The sequence below is a fragment of the Sinohyriopsis cumingii genome, chromosome 7 (genome assembly GCF_028554795.1).
Source record: "Sinohyriopsis cumingii isolate HCF-2022 chromosome 7, ASM2855479v2, whole genome shotgun sequence".
NCBI classification, from domain to species: domain Eukaryota; kingdom Metazoa; phylum Mollusca; class Bivalvia; order Unionida; family Unionidae; genus Sinohyriopsis; species Sinohyriopsis cumingii.
In genome coordinates, this window is record NC_142967.1 from 57,576,590 (window position 1) to 57,591,905 (window position 15,316).

At 33.8% G+C, this 15,316-nt stretch overlaps 1 protein-coding gene across 2 annotated transcripts in view; it reads left to right on the plus strand.

The window, feature by feature from the left end:
* LOC149795324 (fibronectin type 3 and ankyrin repeat domains 1 protein-like) overlaps positions 1 to 15,316 on the plus strand; it is a 166,591-nt gene that overhangs the window by 36,059 nt on the left and 115,216 nt on the right. The gene's annotated exons all lie outside the window — the stretch shown is intronic.

Sequence of the window (15,316 nt, forward strand, 5' to 3'; positions counted from 1 at the left end):
TGAAATTTTATTTAACATCTGAGATATGGATAAACTATCAGTACATGACAGGTACACAGATAGAACCTACAATGCCACACTTCACATGTGAACATTATTTCACACTGTATCTCACATTAGTAGTAAATTTTTGTACTAATGAGTCAGTTTGGACAAATATAATACTGTAATTATTACAGCAACCATAGCTATTCAAGGATTCTCCAGCATGATTAGAAATGTGGTGCATCATACATGGAAATTAGAGAGAGAGATCACTGGGAATCTAATTTTTGAATTGGTAGAATTGGTAAATCTGGACAATTTTTATCTTTTGTTTTATAAGTTAGACCAATGTATGGTATTTGTAACTTTAGGGCACATTTATTTTGGTGTCCAGAGGACCCTTAATAAAATCCATTCTTTCATTTGCTTGTGAAGATCTGGCTGGTGATAGTGGTCATGTTGTAGGCTGATTTATCTTTCATTGAGAGTCCTCCACTAAATAAAGGCTAGATCTCTTATTGTCCCAGTTTGAACTGCTTGAATGAATTGTGTCGAGTAGATTGTATGACACATTGTACTGTTAAGTGACACCTCTTAAGCTGGTCTAGAAGTTTCTATTCATTTTTAATACACTCGATGAGTTTACTTCTTTTCTTAGCTCATATATTGGTTAGAAGTGTATACTTGTACTAAATCGAAATTAAAACTTTAAAAAAATTATGTGTATTTAATGATTTCAGTTTGGATGAAGAGGTCATTTTAATGAGAAATCTGTTATAACAATAAAAGTACCACTATTTCTTCCTGATAGTGTGTAACAAATTGATCAGTGTTAATTTTGACTGCCTTTGTGAAATTAACACTTGGTGTATTGTTCAAAATGATGTGATATACCTGCCAACTTTTTCAGTGTTGGAGGGTTTTGAGACTCTGAATGTGTGTGTTCCTTGGTCCCAAGTAGTGGATGGGGCTTGTTGTTTCGGACCCCCAAAAGTGATGTCGTGCACAATTTAGAACAGGTTATCTACTTATACAAGTCTATATAAGATGAATGGAAATTCAGATCTGAGTAAAATAAATCAAAATATGTATTTTCTTTGAAACCTTTAAGATACTTTCAAAAAATAGTTGGTGTACTTAAATGTAGCATTGTTATATATAGAAGTATCACCACTGACACAAACAGACACAGAGATATGCACAAACACAATCAAACATTAAATTAAAAAAGACCATGTTTTTGTCTTTAATATTTGCAAGCACTAAGCATGACTGATTTGTTCTACAAGCTTTAGGTGACAGGCATATATGAAGGTGACAAACTTTAGGTGATGGGCATATATGAAGGTAACAAGCTTTAGGTGATAGGTATATATGAAGGTGACAAACTTTAGGTGACAGGCATATATGAAGGTGACAAGCTTTAGGTGACAGGCATATATGAAGGTGACAAGCTTTAGGTGATAGGCATATATGAAGGTGACAAGCTTTAGGTGACAGGCATATATGAAGGTGACAAGCTTTAGGTGACAGGCATCTACAAACAGGAAGATACAAATTAAACTTACATTCTATTTAATTTATTCATTATAAGAGAATTCCACCTGAAAAAACCTTAGATGTGCAAGAAAATAGTTAGATATCCAATTGTTTAATTTGACTAAATGTTTCATGTTCTGAAAAACAGTCAAATTTTACCCAAAGATTATGTCATTTTATATAGTCAAAGTTTTTGGGAAAAATTGATAAAAAACACAGCATAAGGGTCTACCAGAATTTAAAAAGTGAGTGATTACACAATATAAAGTGAAAATGTGATCAATTGTAATCATTTGGTTCTTAAAACCAGCTTGAGCTTGCACATGGACACTATAATTTACAGCACTAGACAAGAATAAAAGTGTTGGATTAACAGTACCATAAATCATTTATGCATGAGATGATGGTTTATTTATTATGCCTTAAAACTGAAATGTGGATAATCTTTCATCATAATCAATTGGGGTGGCAACTATTGATTTGGTACGTATTCAGGAAACAATTAGACTCTCTCAAAATCAATTTAAACCAATGATTGGGGGGGGGGGCATAAAAATATATTTTAAAAAGAACAAACTCTGGACTCATGTAGCTGAAAAAAATATATTATTTCTTTCATTTTTAGAAATAAAAAAAATTAGATCCATTACATTAGTTGGAAAAATATTTTGAGGTAAGCTAAAACAAGCATTCCAGTTCCAAAGAAAACCCCAGGCTCTCCACTAAAATTAAATGGTAAGCTCCTAAGCAAGCTTGATTTGGAAACATGTTTACTAAATGTACAGTCTTTTCATTATTTCTTTATCTTTTGAAGCAGCCCATTCAAAATTAAAAGTACAAGGCTGTCAATACAACAATATAATAAAATATGTTGAGTTTCTAAAGTAAACAGCTATGTTGTTAAAGTTGTTAAAGGTTTTGAGTCAGCTGTTGGCAGCATATGGGAATTTTTCCTTTGTTTTTGTTGGTTTTAACATTACTCTTAACACATTAATGTCTAATATCATGCAGAGGAAATGAGAGCAAAGTACCTTTGACAAGGACACATACAGAGACTTGGCCAACCCAGGCTGTTCTGGGCATGTATCGAACCTGCAACTGTTGGATTATGAGTCCAAGGATTTACCAGCTGAGTAACTGAGAAAACAGCCTGCGCCTAGTTGGGTGCACTTTTGTTGTAGAGAACTGTGCCACATCATTATCTAAGATTCTGTTGGCCTTTCAAAATATAGGTCTCTTATTCTCCAGAAATTAGAGGTCCAGGTTGAAAATTTAAAGATGCAGGTGAGATAAAGGGAGGTCCATTGGAAGGTGTAAAATCATTTGTTGTTGTTGTTGTTGTTGTAGGGTTTAATGCCATTTGTCAGCACATGATAGGCTATACATGGTGGCCAGTATTAATGGTGGAGGAACAACCCGGGGAAACCCCGGAAAGAACCACCGACCCTCGAGAAGCTACTGGCAAGCTTTCTCACATATCTCAGTGATCGGTAACGGAGAGTGCTTTAGACCACTCGGCCACTTGGGGCCCCTGTAAAATCATTACATCCAATGAAAATCAATAAAGACTTAATATAATCAATCTTGTTTACCATATTTATTAATATCTTTCTGTTTGATGTGAATTTTCGCTTTATTTGAGCTTTCAAATGTAAGAATATTTATGTTTATATAATTATTTTTGTTTATTAGTTTTCTTTTTCTTCATTTGAACATGTTATGAAAAGAACAGAGTGATAATTTGCTTAAGAAAACTGGGTTGTTGTTTAGATGGAGTTGAATCCATACACCAGTTATATTTCAAAAGTTATGATTTCATTTATTTTCATGGATAGCACAAATTTTAAGCAACTTGTGTAGCTTATTCTCAGGGACTCAGATCATGATGTTACGAGAGGTGGTCTTCATGATGACATTATAAAAGGGGAGAATCAAGTCATGTGAGAATTAGACTATGAGAAAATCAGGGAGATATATGATAATCAAACTATGTGAGAGCTTGCTTGCATTAAAAAATGTAATGGGTGGAAAGGAAGACCACATGAGAGTTTGCCTTTGTGAGAAAGTCAAGGGCCATGCTTGTTTCACATGACTAAAGTAAAGGGCCATGTTTGTTCACATGATTAAAGTCAAGGACCATGCTTGTCTCACATGTCCAAATTCAAGGGCCATGCCTGTTTCACATGATTAAAGTCAAGGACCATGCTTGTTTCACATGACCAAAGTCAAGGGCCATGTTTGTTTCACATGACTAAGTCAAGGACCATGTTTGTTTCACATGATTAAAGTCAAGGGCCATGCTTGTTTCACATGACTAAAGTCAAGGGCCATGTTTGTTTCACATGACCAAATTCAAGGGCCATGCTTGTTTCACATGACTAAAATCAAGGACCATGCATGTTTCACATGACTACACCTAACATTTTAGATGAAATCATTTTACTTATGTTACTATTCAATTTTTTTAAAATTGAAAAGACAGTCATTGCTGGTTCATTAACAGTAATGTTTATGTACTAGAAATTACTTGCTGTAAACTTAACTTTTTTTGCCCTTTCCAATAATGTAAAAAACATTCAGAATATTCTGTGCATCATATCTGCATTAGTCTCCATCCTGATATACCTGCCAACAGGTATATGACATTTCTCCATTAGTCTCCATCCTGATGATCTGACATTTCTCCATTTGTGTCCATCCTGATGATCTGCCTCGTTTCTCCTATAATTTTCATCTTGTTGATTTGCCTAATTTCTCCATTAGTTTCCATTTTGATGATCTGCCTCATTTCTCCATTAATTTTCATCTTGTTGATTTGCCTAATTTCTCCATTAGTTTCCATTTTGATGATCTACCTCATTTCTCCATTAATTTTCATCTTGTTGATTTGCCTAATTTCTCCGTTAGTTTCCATCTTGATGATTTGCCTCATTTCTCCATTAATTTTCATCTTGTTGATTTGCCTAATTTCTCCATTCCATCTTGATGATCTGCCTCGTTTCTCCTATAATTTTCATTTTGTTGATTTGCCAAATTTCTCCATTTGTGTCCATCCTGATGATCTGCTTAATTTCTTCATCAGTCTTTACTAGTTAGAGTAGACAGATAATAATCCTATGCATTGTTGTGAGATCTAAGGGAAATCCTATCTAGGGTATCTGAATTTGTTGGCAAGAACTTAGTAAAGCCTTATTCCTGTCTACAAATTCTGATCCTCTGGTGGTATCTTCGTATTCCACACCAGTGCATGATGGATTCTATGAACCTTACATATGCTTAAATATTGAACCCAAGTCTGTGCAGATCTAGAATGTGCCACTGTATTATCTAGGACCAAATTTATTCCTACAAATTCATTTATTTCTGGTCATCAGTTTTAGTGGTTTTACAAATAATGGCCTTTTTGGCGGTATCACAGTTGTTGAGTTTAGAAAAGGGTTGTATTATTTGCATAGGAGGAGTTTAGTTCATTGATTATTTAAATTTGAGGATGGTAGCAACCATAAAATGATGGAAATTTGCTATCCCATGAAAAATTAAGTGAATTAACATCATAACATTTCAACAGGTATATTGTAACCATTTTGGCCTCTCTATTAAAAAAATGTGTTCTTGTGTTTTTCTGTCCATGCATGGAGTGTTTCCATGTATGTCACCCCATGCACATTTGCATGTCCACACATGCATGTTTATCCATACATGAATGGGTATGTTCATACATGTTTGAATGTGTGTGTGTGTGTGTGTGTGTGTCTGTCTGTCTGTCCATGCAGCTGTGCCAGTCCTTCACATGCTTCTTGGAGTCTGAACTCCATGGATCTACTCCATTTAAGGGAGTGAGAAAGGAAGAGAGTATGACTGATAGGGTGATTACAGAGTGAAACTTAATTCCATAAAATGATCACTGTAACCCAGCTTCCTCAGCAGAATGCCCAAATATTTTGGTCTAATAAAGGTTCTATGAGACTACTAAAACCCCTGTTTACTGATCACCACTGAAAGGGCTGGAATTTGTTGTTTTAACAGTGTCCAGTTTAGAGTTGTATTGTGTTTGATTTCATGTCTTAGGAAGGTTGAGTAGATTATAAGGTCTTGGGAGCCTGGAAACAGTCCTGGAATGGTACTGAACAAATTTATTTTGTTTTGGAATTTGCATCCACAACTGCATGTATACATGAAAAGAAGTAACCATATAATGGGAGTTTTTAGATTATTAGTACTTATTCATGTGTACATGAAAAGAAGTAACCATATAATGGGAGTTTTTAGATTATTAGTACTTATTCATGTGCAAGTCTTCAACCCTGCATGATTTTACCTCTGTGGCAAATGCGAGTGCAGGGCATATGATTGTCCAGGATGTACAAACATGAGTCTGCACATGACTCCCTCTCAGGGAGATACATCAGCAGGGCAGTGAGATCACCAACAGCAGCTTTTTTTTCTTTTTACAAACATAAACTTTTTGCTCCACACCAGACGCAAGTTCCATTGATTTCTGTAATTACATGTTACAACTCCAGTTGGGTTTGCAATACATTTTTTTAATGCAGCATTGTACGCAATATGAAGGCATAATAATGTATAATATAGTTGGCATTGGATACGTCATTGATGCAAAAGTAAAACCACAAAAGATTTCACCATCATTTACTTTTCTGCATCAGCAAAGCCACAGTCACCCAAGTATGATTCTGTAATTGCCAAACTTGGTTCACAAGGTCTAGCTGGATCAAGGAAAATTAAACTGTTGTTGTATTTGATCATGTGATGGTTAAAATGGGATCATTTGTACATGATTGCATCATCCACAGATGACCAACTGTGGTATAATGTACTCAGGGATTTTGCAGGCATGCTTGTGTTTCAGGCTTAATGCCTTGGGGCTAGCACAAAAATGTAGACATGACCTGTGACCCAACAATATGCACACATTCTCATAGTGCTCCAGGACAAGCGTAACACGATGATATTTCATGGGCTTGACATGGGTGGCCTCAAATGCCTATGCAGAGGCCACCTTGATAAAGTATTTTGTGGGTTTGAACAAATAAAATTAATGACCACATTAAATGATACAGTGTCAAAAACAAAGAAAACTGTTAGTGATATCACAGCAGAGTATGCAGATTGACACTACAAAGCTGCCCATGATCAATTGGAACTTGATAACACGGTTGTTCGTGAACATCTCAGAAATAAGTTTCAGTTGACAGTGATCATCACTGGAAGATCTTACAGCAGGCTTTGAACAGGTTTTGGTAGAGCGGTTTAAGGCACTCACCTTTATAGATCACTGATATTTTAACTCTGCCAGTGTCAGTTAAAGTTACAGAGCCATTTAACATGAGTATGTCAGAAAGTTTGCCAATAGCTTTGCATGGGTCAGTGGTTCTTCCCAGGGTTTTGCCTGGGTTCTTCCTCCCCAAAATATACTGGCCACCATGATAACTTAACACTTGCTGAAAAATGGTGTTAAACCCATACCAACCAACCAACCAACAACAAATGTTTGCACTTGTGATCAAACCAACAGAAGAGAATGCAGCCATGGCCATACAAGCAGTAAAGGATGCTGTGATTACTGCAGAAGAAAGTATGGAAAAAATGCCTCTTGTTCTGAGTATAAGATAACACTGCCTCAATTCTTTACAGATAGCACTCAAGAGTAAAGTTTTAATAATCCCATACATGTCGCTGTTTTAAAACCTTCCAGCTGGAATGAAATGTTGTGGAAAATGCTCACAAATATAGATGAAGACAACATTGTAAATCATTGGCCCAAGATGGTATTTAGGGAGTATACGAGTAAGTCAAAAACAGCTGAGACCCCATGGAAAATATTTTAAGCTGCCATCAAAGACAGACCTGCCAACAACTCTTACAATTTTGCAGTAAGTCTTATGAAAATTACCTTTAAAATACAGACTTATGGCATACTAGCAAAAACTATGGAAAAATGATCATTGCCAAAAAATCCGGATAATTGGTTCATCATTGTTTTATTTGGATCTGGGCTTCTTCTTAGAATAAGTGAAATTAGTCAGGGAACCTGCACCTATTTGTTCGTGTGAAGCATCTGTATGATCCAACTGTTGATTATATAATTTTTTAAAATGGCATCCAGAAAGTGATGCATGTTTAAGATGAAAGGGAAAATAAGCTTCTAGAAAAGTGTTAATAATCAACACAGAAGAATAAAAAAGTAGTATTCAGATTCTTTTGAATAAAAGCTGGAAAGAACACCATTTATTGGACATCACGTGCCAATTTGAGTATGTCTCATGGTGGGAGATATGATAGCCATTGTCATGTGAAATGGAAGAGAATTTCCCAAGAATTATGTCAAGTTGAGAGATAGCAACAAGCCATTGAGATGCATAGGGTTTGGAACTAGAATTTGTGCAACTGTACTAGTGGTAAATAAAGTCTACGCATACTTTACAAATTTTTCAGTTGAAAATCTTATAATCTGTATCGTCAGTGCCTCAAACTTTTAATTATGTTTTCCAGCTTTACAATAGCAATTATTGATATTTTGTTACACCTTACTAAAAACTGGTCAATCTTACAGAAAAAAAAATCAACTGCTTTATTGAGGCAGAGTTGTCAGAGTTGTCAGGTCTGCGAAGAATTTAAAGGTGGAAATGTTAGTAATGGTGCTATAATGTGAAAAGAATATGTTGATTAAAACACCTTAGCACAGATGCTTAAGATTATTCTCTGCCTTGTTCACCTAAATATGGGAAGGCATTGAAGACTCCAACAACAAAAGAATCTACAAAGAAAAAGATTCAAATGCATGTCTGTAGACCAGACAGTCAGTGAAATCGTTGGCAGGTTGAAAACGCTCATGGGGTCAGTTTCCACCAGCAATAATGCTGTTGAAGTCATCAATAAGGTCAAATAGATTTGTCAGTGGTTCCTCACCAACCACATGAACAACAAGGAAATGTTTTGCATGTTAATGCAAGACATCATTTGTGCTACACGATCGATGAGTACTGAGGGGCGATGTAGCGTGTTATTGCAAATACACAAATACAACCCCAACAGTCACCTCAGTGTTCATGATATCATTGGATGGTGGCACAATTTGGAAAATTGAAAACAAGATATGATGATATTCAACAGAAAATCACATTAGTGATCATTAAGGACTCTAAAATCAAAATACACTTTCAAGAATCCACACTCATTCTGATTGCCACTTGATGGTGTTTGAACCAGGGATTGATACTAGGCTTATAGAGGTGCAAACCAGGCACATTACCTCTGAACTGTAAATGCCACTAGTCTGCAGTTTATTGGTCTGTAAGTATCAAACTACTGTGACTTCATAATTTTCATAGATTTTGCTAAAGTTTTTATGAGATACTAGTGTTTGTGGAATTTGTGGTTAATATAATTGTTTATGGGATACCAGTATTTGTGGATTTTGTGGTTACTATGAATTGTGGTTTTAAAGGCACAAGAAACATCCATCTTTGATATAATACAACTACTTCTCCAATCTATGAAGTTAAGTACCAGCAAAAACTATAGTAATTACTTGCCATTTATATTGGTATCAAATAATAGCAACATAGCATCAGATTTAGAATTCAGGTACCAGTAAATTAATCAGATCCTATCTAGCTGTTTGCATCCAATAGAATTTTCTTTTTTATAAATAGTTTTTAAACAAGCTTGTGAACAAGTCACACTACAATGCCACTACACATAGAGACAGTTTAAAACAAAATATGAACAAGATGATGGAAGTGGTGCGATAATTAAATAATATTGAAAATATTTGCAGTTGATAAATAAATTGTCAGTGTACCAAATTGAATTTTAAATGAGATGCTTTAAAGCACCACATTGATGCATTGCTTTTTGATGATCCCTTTGTGAGCATGTCCTCATTATTGTTGTTTATTATGCTGATTACTCCTAACAAACTCTTGCACCAAAATAATCATGCTGGTGCATAATGCAGTGGCAGATCTGGGTCTGTGTTGTTTCATCTGCTGATTACTCTTAACAAACTGCATAGACCAAGATCTGGTTGGCGCATTATGCGATGGCAGATCTGAGTCTGTGCAGTTTGCAGATGGACTTATAAGCAAGTACATGTGATAATTACAGTACTTAAGCAGACATTTTCTCAACTCAGATGTTCAGCTTGTAGCATAGTGATTGATTTACATTCTCTGTTGTCATACTGAATTAAAGAACATTTTAGTTTGTATAGAAATACATGGAATAGAAGGCATTCAAAAACCACTATGCCTTCCTTTAGTTTTGAATGTTTTATATCATTCAGTGCAATGAATTCAGATTTTATCTTTCTTAGTTGAAAGCATGGTAAGGAAAAATCTAATTTATAATAAGAGCAGCCATTCACACACATGCCTCTCTGTCTGTCTGTCTCTGTCTCTTTCTCTCTCTCTCTCTCTCTCTCTCTATATATATATATATATATATATATATATATATATATATATATATATATATATATGAATAATGATAACATATCAAAAGCCATGTTGTGGTTATAACAATATGTTTATTTGTTCCCCACAAAGAAACTGACCTTTGTTTTAAAAAATTTGGACAAATATATAATAAATGTATTGAGAAGTAGTGGCCGTTCTTTTTATTGAACAATTTAGACAGTTTGACATATCATATACATTTTCTGTGTGATGATTTGCATAAATTTTTAGCCAATTTTTAGTTTAGTGCTTGTATTGGATACCTCCACAACCTTGACCATGAATTTGTTTGATGATTTGTTCAGCAATCTTTTTGATTAAACAAATTTAATTATAAACCCAGAAGGGACTACTTTGTACATTACTGAATGCACACTTTTCCAATGATATAGAATTTACTTTGTATAATATTCACTATACTATTTATCTACCAGGGTAATGATTTTACATATCTATGCCAGATAAACTATGACTCTATGATTTGTGTATAAGGTAATTGTTTTAAAGATACATAAACTATGACTCCATGACTATTGTAAAGTGTAATTATTTTAAAGCTACATAAACTATGACTCCATGACTATTGTAAAGTGTAATTATTTTAAAGCTACATAAAGTATGACTATGACTGTTGTAAAGTGTAATTATTTTAAAGCTATATAAACTATGACTCTATGACTAGTAGAAAGTGTAATTATTTTAAAGATACATAAACAATGACTCTGTGACTACTAGAAAGTGTTATTATTTTAAAGCTTGTAAACTACAACTGTGACTAGTGTAAAGTGTAATTATTTTAAAGCTTGTAAATTTCAACTCTATAACTGTTGTAAAGTGTAATTATCTTAAAGCTACATAAACTATGTTGTTGTTGTTCTAGGGTTTAACGCCATTTTTCAGCACAAGATAGGCTATACATGGTGGCCGGTATAACTGGTGGAGGAAGAAACCTGGAAAACCCAGGGAAGAACCACTGACCTATGAGAAGCTACTGGCAGGCTTTCCCACATACCCACGCTAGCCAAGCCTTGGACTCAAACCCATGCAGACAGAGGTGAGATGGCAGTGATCTGGAACGGTGAGCCCTTTGGACCACTCGGCCACTCGGGGCCCCCATAAACTATGACTCTATCACTAGTAGAAAGTGTTATTATTTTAAAGCTACATAAGCTATGACTCTGTGACTATTGTAAAGTGAAATTATTTTAAAGCTACATAAACTATGACTCTATGACTATTGTAAAGTGTAATTATTTTAAAGATACAAGAACTACGACTCTATGACTATTGTAAAGTGTAATTATTTTTAAGCTACATAAACTATGACTCTGTGACTATTGTAAAGTGTAATTATTTTAAAGCTACATAAACTATGACTCTATGACTATTGTAAAGTGTAATTATTTTAAAGATACAAGAACTACAACTCTATGATTATTGTAAAGTGTAATTATTTTAAAGCTACATAAACTATGACTCTGTGACTACTGTAAAGTGTAATTATTTTAAAGCTACATAAACTATGACTCTATGACTATTGTAAAGTGTAATTATTTTAAAGATACAAGAACTACGACTCTATGACTTTTGTAAAGTGTAATTATTTTAAAGCTACATAAACTATGACTCTATGACTATTGTAAAGTGTAATTATTTTAAAGCTACATAAACTATGACTCTATGACTGTTGTAAAGTGTAATTATTTTAAAGATACAAGAACTACAACTCTATGACTATTGTAAAGTGTAATTATTTTTAAAGATACAAGAACTACAACTCTATGACTATTGTAAAGTGTAATTATTTTAAAGCTACAAAAACTATGACTCTGTGACTATTGTTAAGTGTAATTATTTTTAAGCTACATAAACTATGACTCTATGACTATTGTAAAGTGTAATTATTTTAAAGCTACATAAACTATGACTCTATGACTATTGTAAAGTGTAATTATTTTAAAGATGCAAGAACTACAACTCTATGACTATTGTAAAGTGTAATTATTTTAAAGATACAAGAACTACAACTCTGTGACTATTGTAAAGTGTAATTATTTTTAAGCTACATAAACTATGACTCTGTGACTATTGTAAAGTGTAATTATTTTAAAGCTACATAAACTATGACTCTCTGACTGTTGTAAAGTGTAATTATTTTAAAGATACAAGAACTACAACTCTATGAATATTGTATAGTTTAATTATTTGAAAGCTACATAAAAACTATGACTCTATGACTAGTAGAAAGTGTAATCATTTTAAAGCAGCCTATGACAAACCAAGGAAGGGGATGGATATTGATTCGTCTGCAGAAATGGAAGGTAAATGAACAAAAGACATGATGGATTTCTTTATAGACAAGCCAATTTCAGAAGTGGACATTAATATTCCAAAACTCTAAATACAAGAAAGGCAAAGCAGCTGAAGCAGTAAGTTATATAAAAAGAGAAACAAGTTGTGGACAAGACACACGGAAAATAGAGACATTGGTAGATATAGAGACTAATATTGCAAAACTAGAAATAAGGTTATATCAGTCACAAGGAAAGAAAGGAAACTGTAAAAAACATATCTGAAAGTGACAAATCAGACAACAAAACCTTATGTAAATACATAAACTCGAAAAACAAATCAGTTACAGGCATATCAGAACTACACAGAGGGAGATAGTACACTCTATACAGTGATTGCCAATAAAGAGAACGCTGATGTAGTGGACTTTTCTATTAGAATCTTTACTAAAATAAACTAGTGAAGAATATGAGCACTAAGATAAGCAATGTGAAGTAACTTCCATACACTATTATGGAAATAAATAAATTATTGAAGGACTTAGATATACATGTATTGATATCTGGTCAGGACCAGGTCCATCTGAAAGTTCTATAGAAGTTAGCAGAAACTATTGCCAAACCATATTTATGATATTTTGGAACAGAATGTAGTTGGGTTGGGACTAGATTTAGTGAAGACACTGAAAGCAATTTCATGAATTATAAATTTATTTATAATATAATGGAATGATGAATGAGTTGGATACCATACTCGTGGGCATAGAAGCAGTTGATTAACAGAATGATGTGCACTGAGTTCAACAATTGATATAAATAAATATGATTCCTGAATGGAACTTGTCAAAACATGTAACTTCAACGAGTAATAAGAGACATATCAATGTATGGAACTTATATAAACAAATATTACTGATATATGGATCTATCACCATGGATGATCAATGCAAAGAATTTATACACAAATATGAACAGTGTATGATTCTATCACAAAGGATATCAAAATATAGGATTTATTCACAAATATGAACAATGAGTATCACTAAGGGTGATGAATATATAGAATTGGTCCAAAAATATGAATAATGTATGTTTCATCAACAAGTCACGATGTACATGTATGTATTATTGATTTCACTCGTATAGCAATATTGAATTTCTTTTTCCACTCATGCGAATAATATTGATTAAAAATGGAATATATGCATTTCATAGCATCCAGTTGACAATCACGATGTATTTTGGTTCAACTTCTCTCATCAAATGGTCAAAGAGCCACTATACATGGCCTGTCCCTCTCCATTTGATGAAAGATCTCTCAAAAACTTCCTTGTTCCTTGCAGACCCATCGATCCCAAAGCTCTGGTCTCTCACTTCAAGTGAACCAATACCATGTTCACAGACACTTTTGATAACAGCATAGAGGTTGTACAAAACCCCACAGAGTTCTCTATGACTCTTTGTCACAACAATATCTAAAAATATAATGAATGTGCCATGTAGTACACAGTAAAGTCAAAAACAGTAATATACATTAAACATGCATACACATGAACTGGCTTCATTACACATGAAATCATTTTATCAGAACTACTTTACAAGATTATTATTATAATAACCAAGTTATACATGAATCTGTATCCAATAAAAATAATCTCACTGAATTATAAGAACTCTAACATTACTTATCCTTTCATACATAGAATGGATACTTTAATTTAGTTTTTCATTTCAGGTATAAAAATGGCTGACTTGAAACAGATTCTGCTCTGTCTGATAATATGGCATTGTGTGAAATAGGCATGATTCTCAAAAATATTGAATTCTGAAAAAAATAGCCAATATATAAAACAATTCTTTCACATAAAGAGATAACAAGAAAGAATGCAATTTTATATTTCACAAACCTCAACAGCTTAAGATTGCTCCCTTAAAGTGGACAGCTTCCTGTCAAAACTTGTTGCATTGTAATAAAACAGTGAGAAATTACTTTTTAAGTAGCCCATTTATGGTTGAAAATCCACAGCCAGAGAACTTAAGGTAACAAGCTTTCTAACTGCACGCACGTTGTGCATACATCAGTGTGTGAAATATTTTGAAATAACCATGGCAAAATATAAACCACCCTTGGACAATGCTGTTCACAGCAATGAAACCTGAGTTTATTTGCATTCATATATAATACTGCATTTGTAGCAACAGTGCCCAACAATTGGTAAAGTTTTTAAATACCTGCATTATTAAAAAAAGGTGAGAAGACTCTACCATCCAACTACAGACCAATGGGGTTAATGAGTGCAATATGCAGACTAATGGAGAAACTAGTCAAGAAAAGAATGGTGGATCATATGATTGAACATAACCCATTTTCTGACAAACAGTTTGGTTTTATCATTGGTAGAGCCCACTTTCTTCCAGCTATTGAGAGTTCTTGATCAATTGACAGAAATACTCGACAAAGGTGGAATTATGCATACAGTTTATATAGATTTTATGAATGCTTTCAATAAAGTTCCTCACAAATACAAATGTTTGCTTAATACATTCAGCAGATGGTATTAGGGACCAAACTTGTACATGGCTCCAGAACTTCCTTAGCAAGTAAAAACAATGAGTCCATATCAACAGCAACTAATCAACATTGAGAAATATTACTAATGGTATTCCATAAGGATCAATACCAGGCCCAATATTCTTTGTAATTTTTATTAAATATCACCTGATTATATAGCTTTTGTGGTGTTATTTGCTGATGACACCAAAATTTGTAGAAGCATCCAGTAGGAAGATGATATAGACATTACTCAACATGATCTTTACAATCTGTCTGATTGGAGTGCAAAGTGTCTCCTACATTTCCATCATTAGAAATGCAAACGTCTCAATAAGCACAACAAACAAAAGGTGCTTGGTGACCATCCTTACACTATGAACATGTATGATGTATATGGTTGATTTAGAAGAGATGGAGGAGGACATTGGTGTTAATATTGACAAGCATTTAGCTGATCAGAGATATGA